Source organism: Marmota flaviventris, chromosome 10, assembly GCF_047511675.1.
Source record: "Marmota flaviventris isolate mMarFla1 chromosome 10, mMarFla1.hap1, whole genome shotgun sequence".
NCBI lineage: Eukaryota > Metazoa > Chordata > Mammalia > Rodentia > Sciuridae > Marmota > Marmota flaviventris.
The window spans coordinates 68776377-68797736 of NC_092507.1; the positions used below are offsets into that span (position 1 = coordinate 68776377).

The 21360-nt window shown below is 36.5% G+C and overlaps 1 pseudogene; it reads right to left on the minus strand.

Annotated features, from left to right (window-relative positions):
• Positions 1–5284: 5284 nt before the first annotated feature.
• Positions 5285–7519, minus strand: LOC114092555 (elongin-A-like; annotated as a pseudogene).
• Between the last annotated feature and the right edge of the window lie 13841 nt (positions 7520–21360).

The following is a 21360-nucleotide window of genomic DNA, read 5'->3' on the forward strand; positions in this document are numbered from 1 at the left end:
TCTCTGGGAATAAAGAATGTATAAGATACATTTCCTGTCCCTGATAATTTTTAGTTACATGGAATTTTAAATCTAAACCACTGAAATACAGTAATAAGAGGCCATACTGTCTGTTATGTATGAGGAACAACTAAGGCACTGCTGCTTGGAGTTAAGATTGTTAATTGTGTTAATAGTTTAGTTGAAGAATCAGATATGGCAGGACTTAGTTCATCCAATGGCGGAGTAGGAAGAGGGTGCAGAAAGAGGAGAGGAGGGTATCTCCAGTCTCAGAATAGAAGGAAGGTGAAGCAGTCTGCTAGGGCTGCCATGACAGATTATCACAGATTGGGTAGGTCAAACAACATAAATTTATTTTCTCATAATTGCAGAGGCCAGAAGTCCTAGATAAAGCTGCTGTCAGGGATGGTTTCTGGTAAGCATCCATTCCTGTCTTGCCAATGGTGTCCTTACCAGGCCCCTCTTCCGTGTGCATGCTCTCTTGGTGTCTCATACTCTTCTTATAAGGACATTAAACCTATTGGAACAAGGCCTCACACTTACAACCTTATTTAACTCAAATTACATCCTTAAAAGTCTTATCTCAAAATACAGGAATGCTGGGGATCCAGGCTTCAATATATAGATTTTGAGGGGATGCAATTCAGAGGACAATGGACTTACTTCAGCAGTTCATAATCACATAAGTTTAGTCAGTGAGTAAAGCAGTGGAAAAAGATCATGACATCCTTGGTTGTTGGACTATGTATCTGATGCTAAATCTTAGTGCATTGGTGAACCATTGAAAGACTCTGTTCCATGGGCCATAGTGACTGGATTTGCTCTATTGTAGGATTCATTCTTGTGGGTAGGATGAAGGACTTGACGGAGGTGTAGTTAGTGGCAGAGGCAAGATCAGACACAGAGTGACTGACGAAAAGGGTGGTAGTCAGCCAGGCCAGAGACAACGATGGCCTGAATGAGAGGATAATGACTAGAGAGAACTTTGGGAGGCAGAATTGACAGAAATTGACTGTGTATGAAGAGTAAGGAAGAGAAAGTTGATGTTGATTTTGTACTATTTGAACTAACTAAGGAAGTAATGAGATAAGAAACAAAGGAAAATACAGGATTTAGGGATTAAGCAGTAAAGGATATGATCAGCTTTGACATAGTGAGTTTATGGTCTGCAGAACATCCAAATGGAGATGCCTGGTTAGATAAGCCTGAATCTCAGAAAAAGGATGGCAGATGAGATCAGTCTGAAGTTATTTACAACATGGACAAGTTCATGATAGAGGTGTGAAAGTAAAATCGCTTAGATAAATGCAAAATGAGAAGAGAGGAAAAACTACAAATAGATAAGATAAGCTGCCACTTTAAATAAGAGTAAAGGAAGGCAATTCCTTTTTATTGGTGGACATATGAAATATAACTAAAATATTATTCTAACTGTGAATTTGGGTCATTGCCCCAAATAAATAAAAATTTTTTTGTACTGTGAGTTTACCAAATAAATTGTACTTTAATTATTTGTGTCTGTTGTTCTTAAATACTTTTATTCCAATTTAAATTTCAATCTATGATTTCATTTTCAGCTTAAGGTCTTTTAAAATCTAATTATTATTTTGGCTGAATTAATTTTCCAAGCATTTCAATTAGTCTAAGATTAAAGCCCTAAATCCCTAATAACTAGTAATGGAGTTTTAAAATTTTGAATAACTCCATTAATGCACTCAAATCTGGGAAAATTTGGCTTTCTAAACATTACATTATTCTGTGCTTTTAATTTCAATTGCATAACTTTAATAGCTATATCCATTTTTATTAGTCACAAGTGCACATACATTCATACACACACACATAGGTATGTTCCCCTGAGGATATTTACTATGGTTAGCTTCAGGAAATTGGTGAGACTACCAGAAGAAGGGAAAGACCCAAACATCTGGGTAGCAGTGGTTCTTGAGCTGTGGGCACATTCATTCTTTTACCATGTATTTACTGATTCAGGCATTTTGTTAGTGCTGTGAATACGGAAAACAGAAGAGAACAGATATTTACACAGGCCCATTCCTTCCAAAATTTATAGCATATCTACTTTGACCTCTGCCCAAGCTTCATTGAGATATGATTGACAAATGAACACTATATGTATTAAAGGCCTACAGTGTAATGATTTGGTATTTATACACATTATAAAATGATTACAATCAATTAAGGTACTCATCAGGGCATCTCACATAGTTACCTTTTCTTCTTTCCCCTTTTTTTTTCTTTTGTAATGAGAATACTTAGGATCTATTGTCCTAGAAAATTTCCAGTTCACAGAGAATTATTATTAACTACAGTTATCATGCTTACTTTGAATTTTCAGAGGTTATTCATCTTTTAAGTAAAATTCTATATCCTTTGACCATCATTTCCTCTTTGCTTTCTTGGGAATCCCTATTTCACTTCCAGTTTTCTTTCTTTCTTTCTCTTTTTAATATTTATCTTTTAATTATAGTTGGACACAATATCTTTATTTTATTTATTCATTTTTATGTGGTGCTGAGGATCGAACCCAGGGCCTGGTATGTGCTAGGCAAGCGTTCTACCACTGAGCCACAACCCCAACCCCTATTTTATTCCCAGTAAATATGACTTTTTTTAGATTCCCAATGTAAGTGAGATCATGTGATATTGGTCATTTGGTCCCTAGCTTATTTCACGTAGTGTAATGCCCTCCAAGTTTGTCCATGTCACAAATGGCAGAATTTCCTTTTCTGAATGGCTGAATAAGATTCATTTTCTTTATATATTCATCCCTTGACTGGTACTTAGGTTGTTTCCATATTTTGGCTATTGTGAATAATACTTCAATGAATGTGACAGCGCAGATGTCTCTTTGAGATAATGATTTCCTTCCGTTTGGATATTTCTTGCCAGCCTATCTACTTTATGAATGGCACTGAAAATTCTTTTACAAGTTCTCCCCTGAAGTATAACAATGAGATGGCCCAGCACTTTTCCAGCAGCTACTTATGGGGCACAGCATCGTAACTTGACTTTTTAATTCTATCATCTGCAAGAAGGCTTGTTGAAAGGCTGATTTCTATAGCCTACCTCTTGCCTCTAAATGCTGAAAGTATTGGCCTGAGCTGAGATCAGCAGCTATGGAATGATTTGTCACTGGACCCAACAGGTTAAAAGCAAAGATAGTCCTAGGAATCTTTTTGAATCACTTACACATTTCTATTCATGGCTCTGCCTCTCCAGTGTTGAATATTCAAAAAAATAGCTGAAGCAGGAGGAAAGCAGATGTGAGGTGGTTGCAGTTAACTGAAAAATAACCGCACTTTGAACCCTATAACTGTGGTAAGAATTCCAAGGCATTCACTGACATTCAAATGTTGATCTCAACAGAATTCTGCAACTCAGCTTTAAAAAATTTGACTGACTTAAGGTAATCAACACTGTTGTATGTTGTCTATATTAAATATTGGTATTTATGGAAATGTAATGATGTTAATGGATAAAATGAAAAGGAACTTTAAAATTTTGTATTTAATCCTTTGGTTGATCTGTTAAATAGTATTTATTATGTCTCCACTTATAACATTTAGAACAGGAAACACCTATAAAAATTTTCATATTAGTTTTCCTTTGTCAAAATGTAAAGAGAGAACTTTTGGGTAAATATGCAATCACTTTAATCAGAAACATTCCCAAGCATCAAATAAATGAATGTTTTCATTGCCCATTATTTTTTACATTTGTCAGGTAGTAGATCTGAAAAACACAATTAGAAAATTTAAAAATGCTTGAAATTATAAGTGCATATTGTTATTAAACTGACCTGAGAACATTACGATTTTTCCTCAGGGGCTCACTATTATGCTTCAGTACCTTGATAGAACATAGATGTTAGGTTGTTATTAAATGCTGACAGAAAAGACTGTTGGTTTAAAAGCTTCCTTAAGAAATCTGTCTATAATTTCTGCTAAGATTTGACAGAGTTTCATGACATCAGAACCACCAAGTTCATTGAAATTCAACATTGGCAGAGTTTCTTGCATGCACTTCTCATTTAGAGATAACACATGTGTTTCCTGACACAGAGATTCAAAATGAATATCGCAGGAAGGAGAAAAAACAGAAACTACCAAAAAAAAATAGTACAGTTCATTCAAAATAAAATCAAGGGCAATGGAACAACTACCTTATTTTAAGTGTATGTGTGTATGTGTGTGGGCGGGGGCAGATTTAATTGATGGATAACAAGCTTTTTGTACTCAAGTTCAAACAACTTGTCTTTTTTGTCGCATCAAAACAGTACCAAATGAATTTTATTTTAATTTTTTTCCATTAGAGCATTACAACTTTAAAAAACATTTACTTCTAGTAGCAATTCGCAGGGAACAGGCGATTAAAATGATGGCTTTTAAAATTCCGAAGTTGTATTCAGGGTTATAAAGAGCCCTGCCATGCCTCTGTTTCATCCTCGTGCTTATGGAGAAAGGGAAAGGTAGGGGAGGAGAAAAGAAACCACCTAAAATTTGAATCAGAAACTGGAAATATTAAATTGCTGAGAGTCTGTGCAAATTTCACTCAAGGTTCTGTGTCTTCCAGTTGAGACTCAAAAAGCAAAAACGACAAAAAGGATTTGTAAGAGGACAGGGTGAGGACTCTTAGACTTTACAAACAGGCTCCCTTAATAAATACTACTGAGTGGGTGAGAAAGAGATGATCCCCTGCACAGGACTCTGGGAAACACCGTGGAGGGTCTTGATGAGGAGAGCCCCTGAACACTGCTGTCCCCACAGGGAGGCTTCCTTGGGGACAGACAGGCCTGGCCTTCACTCCTGGCCCTCAGTGCAGTGAGCACTACACAGGCTCTGGGGATGCCCCTCTCCCTCTAGACCAGAGAGCACTCAGGAGAGCTGACCTGGGACAGGGAATGGCTTCATCTAACTCTAATAAGGGACCTGGAAATCAAAAAGCTAAGTGTGGTAGAGGACAAAAACAAAAATCTCTGGAGGGTAATATAAATACAAACTGGAGGCAATATTTATTCATTGAAACTATGTCTTGTAGTTTACAAAGATGATAATTAACAACGAAAGTATAATTGACCTTAAAATCCTGAGATTGAGGCTTCACACCATCTTCAGAATCCTGAAGTATGCTCCATGTAAGGTATAGGGCTGTGGGCACAGATAGGTGTGCAGAGCAGCACCTGTGACCATGTAGGATTCCAAGGCCAAGAGGCTCCACAAAGCAAGCTTCTGGGTTCCTCTGGAAGTCCTACTCCCCAGCCCGGTCATCCTGTTTTCTTGTCCCCCAAATTCCATCTCCAAAGAAAGTGCTTGGTTTGTCTTTGAGAAAATCTGTTCTTGAAAGCTTTAATTGACTTGGCATCATTGGTGCAATATTCTTCAGAGCTGGTTTCCTAAGAACATAGGAGACAGTGCTACTGACCACCTGTGCCCAGTGGGCACTGCTGGTGCTGGGGCTATCGTAGGCCAGCTCCTCAAAGCTGGGGTTAAAGCTGCTGCTGCTGGCAGGAACATGGCTGCTTCCTGTGGTGTATGGGGCTGAGTTAATCTTGACTTTCTCAGGGACAGCTGCTTCTCCTTTTCCAAACTTCTCCTGCTTCTGTCGGACATCACGAGGTGGCTTGGCCACAGAGTTGACAAAGGCCATCTTTGCTTTTCAGTCTTTGGGCTTACTGACATGTGCATTTGTCAGCATTCATAGCCACTGCTCTCACACATCCTGAAGCTACAGGTACTTATCCCACCAGGACTAATACTCTCCCAGTCTTTCTTCTTTAAAGACTTGGTGACAAATGAGCTTTCCATAGTTGATCTGTGCCTTCAATTAATACATGAATGTATTCCTCTATGCAATATAGCTGATCAGGTATATACCTCTTAGATGTATTGCTTATACAAAGTCATCATTTTGGGGAGATAGGCACACTTGCAACGGGAATACACCTGCATTTTGGAATTCATTCTGCGTCCAGTGAATCCAGTTCCTTCTTCTTCCCAGGGGTGAAGAGAATGCTTTTCACTTTGGCTGGAAGGAGGGCATCAATTCACAGGAAGGAAGTGGACAGTAATTGGCCTGCATGGTGGGTAAGGTGAGACCTGACAATAATGGCAGTGCATTGGTGGGGACCTTTCTCAGCCTGACTAAGTCAGCTCCAGCCAGCTGCAGCTTCTCAGACCTGCTCTTATGTGCCATGGGTAATTTCTGAACTGAGTCCAAGTTTTGACTAGTGCTTTTAGAATCACTTTTTAAAAGTCCTTTGTCTCCAAGTGCGGGTGGCTGGAGTTTTCACAATTCTTCTCTTTCTTCTTCAGTTGGTCATGAGGAGGTATGAGTCAAAAGACTTGCTGAGCTGCTCGAATTCATCTTCCACATCCTCTACCTCAGGGAGTGAACCCAGGGACTTTCTATCCAAATTAGAAATCTTTACTTTCTTTTTCTTGAGCCTTTAGGTTGTTAGAAACCTTCTTTTTGTTTTGGGCAACAGGTCTGTGGCTCCTTTGCCTGTGTCTATGCTGTCCACACTTTGGTTTGTGCAAAGTCCTTTGCTTTGGCTTCTTAAGGTGGTTGTCTGATACAACCTCTGAGGAGGAGGAAAACTTCCTCCTGAGTCTGCCTTCTCTTTTCTCCTCTTTCTTGGCAGCATTAGAAGGTGGTTTCTCCTTGACATGAACCCCCTAGGAGTAGTCTTTGGGTCTCCTCTTTTGAGAGGTCCTTGCGTGGCTTCTCTCTGCCCAAAGCAGAGGCCATGACATCACCCTTGGCTTCTGTGGGGTATTTTTCCTTGTGGCAAGATTTGTGTTCTTTGTTTTGATTCAAGATCCCTTTTCCCTGGGGTTCACCCAGGTGTTGTTCTTGACTAACTCCCAGTCTATCCTGAAAGGCATTATTGTGGCCTTTTCCAGCCTTCTGGTGTGGAATAATGGACTCATGGTCCTCCTCTGGTGACTGTAATTGTCTGTGTATATCCAATGAGGACTAGTGTAGGATGGAGGGGACCAGATGGTGGCCATAGTCAGAAGATTCAGGGTCTGAAGAGTAGGTAGGTGACACCCTGTGATACCTCTTCCTTTCATCTCTCCTGTCATGACTGAGACATTTTGTGAAGTCATTCAAACTCTGAGAGTTTTCTGTTTCTTCTGTCTATGGCCAGGACTGTAGGATCAGCTGCCCTAAGCCTTCCAGTTTTCTTGGTAGTCTCCTTCCATCTCCTTCTCTCGCTGAAGAACATCCTGAGGGCACTTTCAGAAATTGCTTAAGTCCTGTTAATCAGCCCCAGTTCCTTCCACTGGGTCGCTAGGTCCCTGGAAAAGCTTCCAACTTGCTCATGTTTTCAAAAGCTATTTATTGTTTTCCTGACCCCAGTCTCCATAATAAAGTCTCCTGTAATAGTCAAGGTGGAGAGTTTCTTTAAACATTTCAACAGCTTTTTAGGGTTTGGGTTTGCAGCCAGGCGTGCCTGCAGCTTCTCCACAACTTGGAGCACCAACTCCGCCACCATCGCTGTCACTGGCCTGGCCTCCTGGCCAGTACTCCCAAATGAATTTTAAAAGTAAAGAGTAATAACTCAAATTGCCCTAGTGTTGATTTGTCAACCTTACTAATTCTATGAAGCATGATTCAAACTGTATCTGTCTCACAAGTACCACCTTTTCAAATGCTTTTACAACTGTTCTGATACTCATGTCTAAGAGTTTTCCAATCTATTGAGTTCTTCCTCTTTCTATCCTTATGTGGACCCATTTATTTAATTTATATATAGAGTCACTTTAAGGTAAACTTGAATCTAAGAAAAATAGATTCAAGTTGACAACTCCCAAGTATGAGCTTATGTACATTTGAAATAAGACTGAAAAATAATCAGAAAACATCCCCCCACTGCCTCAGTAGGTTTTCAGGGGAAAATAATATGGAAAAAAATTGTCTTTCTTTTAAATGGATACAGTGTTGAGAAAATAGCATACAGCCTCAGTGTGCCAAGGTGTAAAGTAGGCAATGTGTTTATTGAGTTTTAGAACTTATATTTTGCCAAGATGTGCAATATTTTCCCACAACCTAGGAAAAAGTTTTTGATGGAACTAAGAAGAAATCATTGTATAAACCATTTTTATGAGATCGAACCCATTTGAATTGTTCAGAATATATGCAACACTTAAATCAATACTGTTATTTTTATTTTCTAAAAGTAGGGTTTTCCTCTGTTGGGATTTATTAAAATTTGAATGATGAATACATATTACATACCTATTATGGGTCATGCACTGTGTTGTATTTCTAAATAAAAATAAAAACCGGGCACATGGACTGTCATTGAATCTTTGTGCACCTGCCATGATTTTTCATTTTCTTGTATGTCACCTATAATCTCTGACTTCCAAATATGCATAATGATAAATTAATTAATTTCAGGTTATAGGTATGGCTGATAGCTGCATTCTAAATGCTAAACTGGGAATATTGAGAATGAAATGATAGCTGATGGTATGGAAACAAATGGATAAAACATTTGCATTTGTGACTGTCCTACATAAACTGAAATTTATAGACTCTATTCCAAATAGGCTTTCAGGGGTAATGCTCTTTAAGTTTGTGTGTGTGTGTGTGTGTGTGTGTGTGTGTGTGTGTGTGTGTGTAGCTATAAATATTAGAATTAAGACAAAAAGGCCCATTGCATCTTTGAAATCTCTCATGTCAAAGAGCCCAGCTTTGGTTTCTATTTTGCACTTCTAAGTACTTTCTAGATCCTTTGCAATGCCTTGCCTGCAATGTCTGTGCTATTCTTGCAGTTTATCTGTGCCTTTCTTGCAATTTTATTTCTAATTAGTGGTTGCCTTCTTGCAGCTGAAAGCCCTTTTTGCACCTTGAAGGGTTATGTGAACTTAATGAAAATATGCTGATTCAAGTTAAAGACGTTTGCTTGTATGAATAAGGGCACTGAAGGTTAACCCTGACCTTCTCAGAGGAAAATTGCTGTACTGTGTTTCAGTTAAGATCATGTATTACCATATTTCTTTCAGCTAAATCGGGCACATAATTTCAGGGTGAAAAGAACTGTTTTCTGTAGAGTCACCTGAACATGAGTTGGTTTTAAAAAATTGCAAAAATAAATCCTCTGCAGCAATAACAATACCAGGATAGAATGCCGCTGTGTTATCAGGAGCCACATTGGTTCACAGGACTTGCCCTCCTGTTTGTTTCTTTCTGGCCAACAAAATAATGTCCCCTCTGGTAATAACTTCTGAAATTTATGTATCTTGAAGTACTCTGTAGTGGACACTGTGATGTGCTGCCAAAGTCCCTGTAGGGAGCATTTGTGGTCCTGATGCTGGAAGTGCCACAGATGAGATTTCAGCTTGCAGCCCCTTCCAGGATTGTCCCAATTGTATTGTGGTGCTGCCCAGGGACATGCTTTTCCCAGCAGCAGCCCACATCAGATGAGCCATCAGTGAGGGTGGCTGAACAAAAGGTTTGCTCCCTTCACCCAACTTGAAGCTACTTTGAAGGTAAATGTAGCTTCAGGGTGGCCTGTGAAAACATTCAGGAAAAGTACAAGAAACACCCATATCATCTTCACTTAAGTTCACTGTTATATTTGCTTTTTCTCTGTATATACACACATGAGAATGACTAAAGGTTCAGAAGTTTCAGAAATTGTGAGGCATTACCCAGAAACACATATGCATTCATTTTTTTTAAGAATAAGGACATTCTCCCATTAATCACAATCATATTGTTATTCTCAAGGCATGTGACACTGACACAATCACCTAATACAAAATAAATATTCTGATTTTCTCAGTTGTCCCAATAATGTCTTTATTTTAGTCAGATTTTTTACTGCTGTGACTAAAAGATCTGAGCAGAATAATTTTAGGGGAGGAAAAGTTCCTTTGGGGGCTCATGGGTTTAGAGCTCTCAGTTCATGGACAGCCAGCTCCATTCCTTGGACTGAAGATGAGGCAGAACAACATGGCAGACCAGTGTGGCTGAGGGAAGCAGTTCACATGGTGACCAGAAAGCAGAGAGACTCTAATCACCAGATACAAATATATACCCCAGAGCCACACTCCCAATGCCCCACCTCCTGCAGCTACACCTTATCACTTCAGTTACCACTCAGTTAATCTCTGTCAGGAGATTAACTCTCTGATTGGGTTAAGGCTCTCACAACCCAATCATTTCTCCTCTGAACCTCCTAGCATTGTCTCACATGTGAGCTTTTGGGGACACCTCACATCCAAACCTTAATAGTCTTCAATAGTTGTTTTTTTCCCACTGGAAATCTATCAAGGATCAAACACTGCATTTGTTTGTCCCTTTAGTCTTCTTGAGTCAGTAAGACTCCTCACTTCCTTTCTGAAAAACAAAACAAAAACTTATTGTGACATTGACATTTCAAAAAATAGTTCATCCCAATTGTTTTGTATGCTATTGTACAATTTTGGTTTGTTTGTTTCCTCATAATTAAGTTCATATTCTACATTTTTGGAAATAATATGAAATATGTGATGCCTGTCCTTCTCAGAGCATTGTATTAGAAGGCATGGAATGTCACCCATTTTTTTTTTTTTTGGTATTTTTTTTTTCTGTTTAATTTTTAGGAAATTTTATATATCAGATTATGACTTTACAATATGTATTGCAAATGTTCTTTATTCATTTGCTTTTCTAATTTGCATATAACATCATTTTTGCCATGCAAAATATTTTAGCCAAAATTAATGATATTTTGCTTTCATTACATCTAGATTTTGAGTGTGATGGAATCTAATTATGCATTCTTCAAATATTTATGTTCTTTCAAGTCTTTGCTATATATATATATATATATATATATATATATATATATATATATATATATATATAATGATAGTTAATTTCATGTGTAAATTTGGCTGGGCCATGGTTGCCTAGATACTAGGTCAAACTTTATTCTGATTGTTTCGATGATATATTTTTTGAATGAGATTAATATTTAAATCAGTGGACTTTGAGTAAAGTAGATTGCCCTCCATAGTCAAAGTAGGCCTCATCCAAGGCCTTAAGTGCATGAAGATCAACTTTCTTGCAAAAATGAATTCTGCCAGCAGGATGCGTTTGACTCAACCACAGTTCCTTGCTGAGTCTCCAGCCTGAAGGCCTACATCTTTAGATTGGATTTGCCAAGCTTCCACAATTGCTTGAGCCAATTCCTTAAAATAAATATCACTATACATATGACATCAATCATTTCTCAGTTTTTATTGTCTACAACATTTTCATCTGTAATTGAGTTCATTTCTAGGCATTCTGTTCTGTTCCATTGGCCTATGAATTCTTGCAAACACATTTCTTTTTAATTTTAAAAGTGTAATAATATATGTTTTCATTCTTGCTTTTGCTCTTCTTTCCTGCCCCCAACATTTTATCATGAAATCTTTCAAATGTTCAAAAAAGTTGAGAGAATTTTACAGTGAACACGAATATACCACGACCCATAGTTTATTATTAATTTCCTTCTAAACTTAATTTGTACACAATTATCCAATTAACCATCCCTTTTTTGGGCCATCTTATTTTTTAATGTATTTCTAAGTGAACTGCAGCTATCAGTGTCATCCTCTCTAATTTTTCAGCACCTATATTTTCAAAAAGAGTTAGATAATTGTTGGGGTTCTACTTTATCCTCTTAAGTAAATTTGTATAGAATGGAATTCATACATTCTAAATGTTAGATCTATACACCTCACAACCCAGGCAAGTTTTTTCATTCTATTTTCAGTAAATCCCCACTCATACTATTGCCTCAAAGATATTTTTTCCACCCTAAATTAATCTTGCTTGTTCTAGGTCTTCACAGATATGCAATCATACACTAAGTATAATTTTATGTAAGATTTCTTTCACTCATCAATATATTCTGAGAGTCATTTATATTGTGTGTATGAGTAATTGACTTCTTTAACAGCACAGTAATATTCTATTGTATAAATATACTGTAATTATCTTTTACTGATGGGCACTTGGACTGTTTCAAGTTTGGGCAATTATACATTAAGCATAATGTGAACACATTTAACTAATTATTTTGAGGGCCTAACTTTTCAATTCTCTTGGCAAAACACCTAGGAGCAAAATTGTTAAAACACATATGTGATGCAGCCACATCAATGTTTACAGCAGCTCAATTCACAATAGCTAAGCTATGGAACCAATCCAGGTGTCCTTCAACAAGTGGATGAATAAAGATAATGTAGTACATATTCACAATGGAATATTATCCAGCCTTAAAGAAGGATTAAATTATGGCATTTGCCAATAAGTGGATGGAACTGAAGACTATCATGCTATGTGAAATAAGCCAATCCCCCCAAACCAAAGGATGAATGTTCTCTCTAATAGGCTGATGGTGACTCACAATAAGTGGGGGTAGAAGGGGATGAAGGGAAGGGAGGGTGGATGTGAATAGGAAGGACAGTAGAATGAATTAAACATAATTTACTTATATTAATATATGAAACATGACCAGTATAACTTCACATCATGTACAACCACAAGAATGAGAAGTTATAATCCATGTATGTATGATATGTCAAAATATATTCTACTGTCATGTATAACTAAAAATAAACAAATAAAAATTTTAAAAATAAAAATCACAGGATATTACTTACCTTTAAAGAAGAATGAAAATATGGTATTTGCTGGTGAATGGATGGAGTTGGAAACTATCATGCTAAGCAATCCCCAAAACCAAAGGCCAAATGTTTTCTCTGACGTGTGGATGCTAATTCACAATAAGGGATGAAGGTGCTAGGGAAGAATAGAGTTACTTTGGATTAGTTAGAGGGGAGTGAAGGGAGGGGAAGGGGTATGCAGATAGGAAGGATAGTAGAATGAAGTAGATATTATTATCTTATGTACATATATGACTGCATGACCAATGTGATTCTACACCGTGTATGATCAGAAAAATGAGAAATTATACCCCATTTATATATGATATATCAAAGTGCCTAAATGCATTCTACTGTCATGTAAAACTAATTAGAACAAATAAAAAAAATATAAAGAAAAAATATTTAAAACAAATAGGGATATGAACTATTAGTTCTATACTAAACTCCTTTAACTAATGTATGCAAGTTTCAAATGCTTAACCTTTGGTGTTGATCATTTTAATTTTAGTTGATCTAATAAAAAGACAGAAATAGTTGCATTCTTATTTGTTAAGTTTTAGGTTTACTAGCTTTTATTGCATTTTCCACCATATGAACTTTAGAGTAGAATTGTTTAGCTTTAGAAAAATATCAGTAGATACTTTTTTGGTACCATATTAAATTTATGTTCCTTTAGGAAAATAAATATGTGAACAATTCTTTTTAATGATAAGGGATGTTCATTTGTTCTAGTCTACTTCTGTCTTTCAGGAATGTTTTAAAAGTTTTCTCTTTTTTCCACATTTCTTATTGGGTTTACTCCTAAATATTTTATTTTTTTGTTACTATAGTAAACAGGTTTTCTCTTTTGTTGTATGTTCAATTGACTATTTTATTTCTATATGCATATAATTTAGATGTTAATATATGCTTATAGGTGTTTCATATTTGTTTTAATTCTTGATGAATAATATTTTATTGTATAAGTTACTCTTTTCATCATTCTCTGGAAGTTTTTTGATATACTATAATCATTTGTGAATAGAGAAAATTTAAGTGTTTTTTTCCTCCCAATTCCAAGGATTCTTAATAGTTTTCAGTTTTCTGATTGCATTGGTCCTCACCTATAATTAAATGTTAGATAGTGATGATAATTATGGAATCCATATCTTGCTCTTGATTTAACAATTATTATTTTCCCATTCAGCAAGACATGAACTTTAGTACTGACTAAACAAGTTTAGGTAAATAGATAATACACTTATATACATTTCTCTCATATCTCACACACACTCATCTCCCATATATCCCTACATATATATTTATATGTATATATATATCTCTCCACCTATTTATGTAATCATGTTAAGGAAGTACAAAATATAATATTCTATTTTTACTATTTTATCAGACACTGACATTTTGTCAAAACATTTTAACATCAAGGGAAAAGTGTTTTGAGAAATACAGTAATGGTTAGTGATTATCAAATTATTATAAAATTATTCTTTCATTCCTAAATTAATTTGTACTTGGTATGTGGTATGTTAGTCAGCTTTCTGTCACTGTGACAAAATACTTGAGAAAATTGAACTTATAGGAGAAAAGGATTTTGGCTCACAATTTCAGAAATTTCAGTCCATGATTGCTTGGCTTCATTTCTTTGGGGCTGAGATGAAGCTACATCAAGGTTAGGAGCACAGGATGGAGCACAGTTGCCCATATCAGGCACACCCTCAATGATCTCATGTCTTTGTACTCTGTGCCACTTCCTAAAAGTAGCTCCAGTGAGCACCAGGACTCTAACACATGAGCTTTTGGGGGAACATTGAAGACCTAAACCATGACACCTGGTTATGATATATTATTTTCTTAATTGAATTCTGTGTTAATTTTTTTAAAGGCCAAATGTTTTCTCTAATATGTGGATGCTAATTCCCAATAGGGGGCGAGGGGCACTAGAGAAGAATAGTTACCTTAGATTAGGTAGAGGGAATTGAAGGGAGGGAAGGGGAGAGGATGTGGGGATAGAAATGATAGTAGAACGAAACAGACATCATTACTTTATGTATACATGAGACAGTATGACCAATGTGATTCTACAACATATACACTCAGAAAAATGAGAAATTATATCCCATCTAAGTATGATACATCAAGGTGCATTCTACTATCATGTAAAACTAATTAAAACAAATTAAAATATTAAATAAATATTTAATAGGACTTTTGCTTTGATATTAGTAAGATTTAAATTTTAGTTTTTTTTCTTGTGCTTTGTCATATTTGCTGTTATAATTAATAATATTTTTTTTTAATTTTTTATTGTGGGTTGTTCAAAACATTACGAATTTCTTGACATATCATATTCCACACTTTGATTCAAGTGGGTTATGAACTCCCACCTTCACCCCATACCCAGATTGCAGAATCACATCAGTTACACATCCATTGATTTACAAATTGCCATACTAGTGTCTGTTGTGCTCCACTGCCTTTCCCGTCCTCCACCCTCCCCCCTCCCCACCTCTCCCCTCCCCTCCCCTCCTCTCTCTCTACCTCCTCCACTGTATAACCCTGAGGGTCTCCTTCCATTACCATGCAATTTCCCTTCTCTCTCCCTTTCCCTCCCACCTCTCATCCCTGTTAAATGTTAATCTTCTTCTCATGCTCTTCATCCCTACTCTGTTCTTAGTTACTCTCCTTATATCAAAGAAGACATTTGGCATTTGTTTTTTAGGGATTGGCTAGCTTCACTTAGCATAATCTGCTCTAATGCCATCCATTTCCCTGTAAATTCTATAATTTTGTCATTTTTTAATGCAGAGTAATACTCCATTGTGTATAAATGCCACATTTTTTTAATCCATTCGTCTATTGAAGGGCATCTAGGTTGGTTCCACAGTCTTGCTATTGTGAACTGTGCTGCTATGAACATCGATGTAGCAGTGTCCCTGTAGCATGCCCTTTTTAGGTCTTTAGGGAATAGACCAAGAAGGGGAATAGCTGGGTCAAATGGTGGCTCCATTCCCAACTTTCCAAGAAATCTCCATACTGCTTTCCAAATTGGCTGCACCGATCTGCAGTCCCACCAGCAATGTACAAGTGTACCCTTTTCCCCACATCCTCGCCAGCACTTGTTGTTGTTTGACTTCTTAATGGCTGCCAATCTTACTGGAGTGAGATGGTATCTTAGGGTGGTTTTGATTTGCATTTCTCTGACAGCTAGAGATGTTGAGCATTTTTTCATGTACTTGTTGATTGACTGTATGTCCTCCTCTGAGAAGTGTCTGTTCAGGTCCTTGGCCCATTTGTTGATTGGGTTGTTTGTTCTCTTATTGTCTAATTTTTTGAGTTCTTTGTATACTCTGGATATTAGGGCTCTATCTGAAGTGTGAGGAGTAAAGATTTGTTCCCAGGGTGTAGGCTCCCTATTTACCTCTCTTATTGTTTCTTTTGCTGAGAAAAAACTTTTTAGTTTGATTAAGTCCCATTTGTTGATTCTAGTTATTAACTTTTGTGCTATGGGTGTCCTATTGAGGAATTTGGAGCCCGACCCCACCGACTGTAGATCGTAGCCAACTTTTTCTTCTATCAGACGGCGCGTCTCTGATTTGATATCAAGCTCCTTGATCCATTTTGAATTCACTTTTGTGCATGGCGAGAGAAAGGGATTCAGTTTCATTTTGTTGCATATGGATTTCCAGTTTTCCCAGCACCATTTGTTGAAGATGCTATCCTTCCTCCATTGCATGTTTTTAGCCCCTTTATCAAATATAAGAAAGTTGTAGTTTTGTGGATTGGTTTCTGTGTCCTCTATTCTGTACCATTGGTCCACCCGTCTGTTTTGGTACCAGTACCATGCTGTTTTTGTTACTATTGCTCTGTAGTATAGTTTGAAGTCTGGTATCGCTATACCGCCTGATTCACACTTCCTGCTTAGCATTGTTTTTGCTATTCTGGGTCTTTTATTTTTCCATATGAATTTCATGATTGCTTTCTCTATTTCTACAAGAAATGCCGTTGGGATTTTGATTGGCATTGCATTAAACCTATAGAGAACTTTTGGTAATATCGCCATTTTGATGATGTTAGTTCTGCCTATCCATGAACAGGGTATATCTTTCCATCTTCTAAGATCTTCTTCTATTTCTCTCTTTAGGGTTCTGTAGTTTTCATTGTATAAGTCTTTCACCTCTTTTGTTAGGTTGATTCCCAAGTATTTTATTTTTTTTGAAGATATTTTGAATGGAGTGGTTGTCCTCATTTCCATTTCAGAGGATTTGTCGCTGATATACAGGAATGCCTTTGATTTATGCGTGTTGATTTTATATCCTGCCACTTTGCTGAATTCATTTATTACCTCTAATAGTTTCTTTGTAGAGCCTTTTGGGTCTGCTAGGTATAGAATCATGTCATCTGCAAATAGTGATAATTTAAGTTCTTCTTTTCCTATTTTTATGCCTTTAATTTCTTTCGTCTGTCTAATTGCTTTGGCCAATGTTTCGAGAACTATGTTGAACAGAAGTGGAGAGAGAGGGCATCCTTGTCTTGTTCCAGATTTTAGAGGGAATGCCTTCAGTTTTTCTCCATTCAGAATGATGCTAGCCTGAGGCTTAGCATAGATTGCTTTTACAATATTGAGGTATGTTCCTGTTATCCCTAGTTTTTCTAGAGTTTTGAACATAAAGGGATGCTGTACTTTGTCGAATGCTTTTTCCGCATCTATCGAGATGATCATATGGTTCTTATTTTTAAGTCTATTGATGTGGTGAATAACATTTATTGATTTCCGTATATTGAACCAGCCTTGCATCCCAGGGATGAATCCTACTTGATCATGGTGTACAATTTTTTTGATATGTTTTTGTATCCGATTCGCCAGAATTTTATTGAGGATTTTTGCATCTAGGTTCATTAGAGATATTGGTCTGTAGTTTTCTTTCTTTGAAGTGTTATAATTAATAATATTTTTGCAAGTATTTTTTCTTTATTATACACCATGGAATAGTTAATAAAATATTGGCATCATCTGGTTTTAAAGTTTAATAAAATTCATGTGTAAAGACATTTTGGCTTAATATTTCTTTTCTTTTTTTTTTTAAGAGAGAGAGAATTTTTAATATTTATTTTTTAGTTCTCGGCAGACACAACATCTTTGTTTGTATGTGGTGCTGAGGATCGAACCAGGGCCGCATGCATGCCAGGCGAGCGCACTACCGCTTGAGCCACATCCCCAGCCCTATATTTCTTTTCTTTATAAGTATTTTTGTTTATAAATGTATGCAACATTGATTATTATTTTGAAATTCAGTGTTTAAATTTTCAATCCTAGTTGTTCTTTCTCTTTTATCTGAAATTTGATTAATAGAAACTAAACTTTAGTAGGTATTAGGGAGTTTCACTTTTTTTTTCCTGTTATGTTCTACTGTTATTGCCTAGTGATCAGAAAATATATTTTGTATTAAATATACTCAAAATTATTGAGGTTTTCCTTGTGTCCTTATGATCAGCAGAATTTTTTTTGTGTGTGTAGGTTTCATGTTTAATTTACAATTAGGTATATTTCTGTCATCAAAGTTCAATCTTATATAAGGTACTCATAGGTGTATATTATCGTTTGTGTTTATAGGTCATATATCCTTACATATACTTTGTACCCATGACCAGCTTTTCATAAATAAAATTGTAGGTTGAAGTCTTCCATTATTTGCTTTATTTTTCCCTTGTGTCAAGACTCAGAAAATGATACCCCAAAGGGAAGGCCTCAGAAATAGCCTCAGAATGAAAGTTTCTTCTGACCTCCCCCACCCCGCCCCCCATTGCTCACCCTTTATTCTTCCCCAAGGCAAAAGCCACAGAAATTAGAATTCTTTTTTTTCCCAAAGCAGGTCATTGAAACCAGAATACCACCCCCCCCCCTTTTTTTTCAAAAACTAGCTGTAAAACCTAATAATATTGCTATAACTTTCTCTTGAATTTCTGTGTAAAAGTTAGTCATATAGATACTCTTTGACATATCTTGTTAGATCGTAGGTTGTAGTATCTTCTGTACTCGGAAAAAAAAAAATATGCTGCACAAAAAGACCAAGGAGAGTTTGAATGGACAGACTTTGCTGAGTTCCTCCCTGCCGGCCCATTACCCTTTATGTCCAGTCATACTTCTATACTGCTGTCCATGCTTCATCAAACCTAAAGATAAAAGTGGACAGTTCACCATAAGTCTTCGGACCTTCCATCTGAAGGATCCCATGTCACATAAAAGTATGATCAATTAAAGTTGTTATGCTTTTCTCTTGTTAACCTGTCTTTTTTCACAGGGATGTTGTCTAGGACCCCTGATGATGGACAGGAAAAAGTGGGACACCCCCCAACATCTTCCCACTTCTGCACTTGAATATCTTCTTTGTTTTTGCTTTATACAGATAGCTGCTATGTTGATACCTTTATTTAACTGTTCTGTCTGCTTTAAAATTTGTGACATTAGCAATAAAACTCTTCTTTGTAGCATTTACCTATCATGGAACACCCACAAAAAATAAATTTGTTTAGTAATTCTCAAACTCCTTATGCATTTTCTAAATAGAAATCATTTATTTTACCTACATTTTCAAATTGACCTGCTATGAGTTGGCTAAATTTATATCCTGGTAGTCTTTTCATTTCCTTGGTATTTCTGCTTATTTTTTTATATTTTTAAAATATTGTTTTTGTCCTCAGTTCAACCTTGTCTTGTCTTGATTGCTGATCTAACTTTCTTCTTATTTATAATTGTGTTTTATACACTTTCCTGGTATGTTCTTTTCTTTTTTTTTGTCTAAATATTTATTTCATTGTACACATTAATTATATGGAATAATGGGTTCATTGTTATATATTTGTACAGATCCAACATACTTTATCATTCCTATTCCCATAACCTCCCCATTGCCCTCCACCTCCCTGATTCCCTTTTTCTTCTCTAATATTCTCTCTTCTACTCCCACTTTGTCTCTTATCCCCTAGATTCTGCAGATGGAAACATAACATGACACTTGTCTTTCTGAGGCTACCTTATTTTGCTTCATGTGATAATCACCATTTCATCCATTTTGCTGCAAATGATGAAATTTCCTTCTTCTTTATGGCTGAATAATACCCATTGGAATATATACAACATTTTCCTTATTCACTTTTCTGTTGATGGGCCTATTTCCATAACTTGGCTATTGTGAATTGTGTCACGACAAATATGTTTATGCAAGTAATGCTCTCCAGGATGCTGACTTTAATTCCTTTAGGTGTATAGGTACAGGTTGCACAGGGGGGGGTCACATGATAATTCTCTCTCACGTGTTCTGAGGAACCTCCATGCTGAGTTCCATAGTGACTGTACCAATTTACATCCCACCATCAGTGTATGAGGATTCCTTTCCCCTACATTCTCACCAGCACTTAATTGTTTTCTGTATTCTTGACGATGGCCATTAGGACTGAGGTGAGCAGCATTCTCCATGCAGGTTTGATTTGAGTTTTCCTGGTGGCTAGAGATGTTGAACATTTCTTCATGTAATTATTGGCAATTTGTACTTCTTTCTTTGAGAAGGGTCAGTTCAGCTCATTTGTCCTTTTGTTGGTTGGGTTATTTGGTTCTTTGTTAAGTTTTTGAGTTATTTATATATTCTGGATATTAATCTTCTATTGGAAGAGTAGATAACAAAGATTTTCTCACATTCTGTAGGCTATCTCTTCACCATTCTCTCTCTCTTTCTCTCTCTCTCTCTCTCTCTCTCTCACACACAATACAGAAGCTTTTTAAATGGATGTTATTCTATTTGTCAATTTTTGCTATTATTTCATGAGTTATTAGAGCCCCATTAGGAAGGCGATGCCTGTGCCTATGTCTTGAAGTATTTACCATATGTTTTCTTTTAGCAGTTTCAAAATTTCAGATTGTGTACTTGGATCTTTGATCCATTTTGAACTAATTATTATGCAGTAATCTTCTACATATGGATATCCAGTTTCTCCAGCACGATTTGTTAAAGAAATTGTCCTTTCATCAACATATTTTTTGGCTTCTTTGTCCAGATTCAGATGGTTACAGCCTCCTGGATTTATTTCTACGTACTCTATTCTGTTCCATTGATCTATATGTCAATTTTTATGTCAGAACTATGCCATTTTTTGTTATTATGGCTTTTGTAGTATATTTTGAAATTGATTATTGTTACATCTTCATCATTGCTTTTTTTTTTTGCTCAGGATTGCTTTGGCTATTCTGGGTCTTCTGTGATTCCATGTGAATTTTTGAATTGTTCTTTCTAGTCTGTGAAGAATGTTCTTGGTTAAAGGGTTTTACATTACATCAGTAGATTGCTTTTGGTAACATGGCCATTTTAATAATATTAATTGTGTTAGTCAGCTTTTCATTGCTATGACCTAAATACTTGAGGAGAACAGCGTAGAGGAGAAAAAGTATTTTGGGTTTCTAGTTTCAGAGATTTAGTCCATGGTTGGTAGACTCCAGTTTCTCTGGGCCAGAGGTAAGGCTCAGCACCCCTATAGAAGGGCATGGTGGAGGAAATCAGTTCAACTTGTGACAGCCAAGATGCAGAAAGAGAGAGAATGCAAGGATCCAGGTATAAAATATAAACCCAAAGGCAAGCCACCAGTGACCTACTTCATCCAGCTGCACCCTAAATGGCAATAAGTGTTACCCAGT